This window comes from Trachymyrmex cornetzi, unplaced genomic scaffold (genome assembly GCF_001594075.2).
Source record: "Trachymyrmex cornetzi isolate Tcor2-1 unplaced genomic scaffold, Tcor1.1 scaffold352, whole genome shotgun sequence".
NCBI classification, from domain to species: Eukaryota; Metazoa; Arthropoda; class Insecta; order Hymenoptera; family Formicidae; genus Trachymyrmex; species Trachymyrmex cornetzi.
Window position 1 is genome coordinate 35,946 of NW_017298235.1, and position 2,406 is coordinate 38,351.

Here is a 2,406-nt window from a genome sequence, read left to right on the forward strand (position 1 = left end):
CAAAACCATGCAGGCCTGTGTAATCAATACTATAATAGTTTTAAACGATTAGTATACAAGGAACAGTCATTCCGACAACATCCACGTGTTCGATCATGAGGATAATACTAAGAATACACACCAATGCTCAACAACATGGATATCGAAAAGTATCTCATGGAACAGGACGATCGTAATGAAGGAGGTGTGAAGAGAACATTCGACGATGAAAATCCCGATAAAGAAAACATATCAAATAAGTAGGTATTTTTTTCTTTGCGTCTTTTTTCCATCTACTCATTTTTTTTTCTTTAATTACAGACATCAAATCACACATCGTCCTATCGTACACATTCTCGAGAGAAGATATCCGTTAACCGTAACTGGCTACAAATACTTGAACATTGGTATCAATGTCAAACTCCCTTTTTACGTAACTATCATTTTGGGGGATTCTCACGGTAAAGAGATTCCACTGTCACCGGACATCTGGAGAACTTCTCGAACAAAAACACGTCATTTTGTCCCTTTTGCAGTACGATGAGAATAATAGAGGAATACGCCAGACGCCGTCCCCACTGTACGTTGGAAATTTAACGTTACGCTTCGGACGAATCAATAATCTACCAATACTGCGTCTAGAAACAAGTACAGCTCGTCTATCCATGTCGAAAAGCACTATACTTAATATATTTAATCTCGAATATTGTGTGAATCGTCTCATTTCCTCCTTAACCACAATGATCGATAACGTCGATAAAAAATTTTCACGACTTCTCACTATCGCGTCCACCGTCACGAAATCCACGAACATGTTGAAAACGATGTACGACGATGAATCCTTCGACCGCAACAACATCCTCGATTGCGAGTTGATCACTCTGGTTTTCGGAGAGCATTAATTATGTACATCATTCGACAATAAACAATATTCTACAATTATAAAGCACTTTTATTTATTTTTACACCCTCCCTTTATATACTACATATACTTTATATAGTTTAAAGGAAAAGAAAATGGTCTATAATCTTTCTATAAGGAAAAAATCTACAAATGATTTGTAATTGCATACTATATATTGTCACTCGCGCTGTCACGGACAGTTATTCTGTGAAACTTGTGCAGTGTACGTACGTGATGGAAAACATAGTGAATATCGTGCAGAATATACCCAAAGAACATCTACTCCAAATCATCGATGAGGTTTTCGATGAAATTGAAGACTTTGAAGATATCGGGAACATCGTTGATTTGGAGTACACGTCGGATAACTCTGGATACTGTGCAAATTAAGGTAACAACACTAACGATACGTATTATTATAATATTAATAATTTTTTACTTAATTTATTTTTATACATATATATGGTTGGAGTGTGTGTGAGCACGCTACAATACCACAGTGCATGCGTAGCGTAACGTCTCGAAAAAAAGCCGCAGCTTTCTGTAAGATGATAGATATGTACATATTTTTACAAAATTATATTTATACAAATCAAATATTTCAACTTACATTCCCGCATGTCCTCTGCAACAGTAGATTCATACGTTCGGAGACCGAATAGCTCATTAAGAAATAGATCCCTGTCGTCCCAGATATCCATATATTCCGATCGAAACTCCCGTTCGGCCCGTCTGTCCGCGCGTATCATCTGTACAAATATTCATAAATCCTTTAATATAAATATTTCCACGGTGTGTAGTCTGAAACAGAACATAAAAGTGAATTAGATACATATTGTTATTTATACTTTATACATCATATATTATAAGTTCTACTATACTTACAAATGGGTTCTTAAGGATTTTTAGCTCATTCGCTAATTGTACCTCGCAGATACGTTCATTATCAACAGTGATGTACTGAAAAAAGTAAAATACATTATATTAACAATACAAATAAACAATATTTAACGTAAAAAAACACTTACTCCGTCAACTGGAAACTCATATGTAATCTCTAACAGATTATGCAAATTGCTCATTATTATTACACTCTCACTAACACAAACGTTACAGAAAAAAGTACGTATAACGAAAAAGCCTCGCCCATACACATTTATATACCATAGTCCCCTATCAAACGTGCTACATGAAAATAGATACCCTTATAAAAAATTCTCGTGAAGGATGTGGTATTCCAACAGGAAAATATGCAAAAACTGCGTAAAAGGAAATCATTCTTATTTTAATATCTTTTTATTAAACAACTACTTTAGAAAAACACAACAGTAAAGAATGGGCGTCAGGTGAACAGCATGGGGCGTTGGTATGAGTGAGAGCGATCGAACGGCATCGGTGCGAGCGAGAGCGAACGGGCGTTGGCGCATCCGATAAGGATGTGGTGTCCACCAGGAAAATACGCAAACAAAACTGCGTAAAAATCATTCTTATTTAATATTTCTTTTTCTTAAACACATACTAAC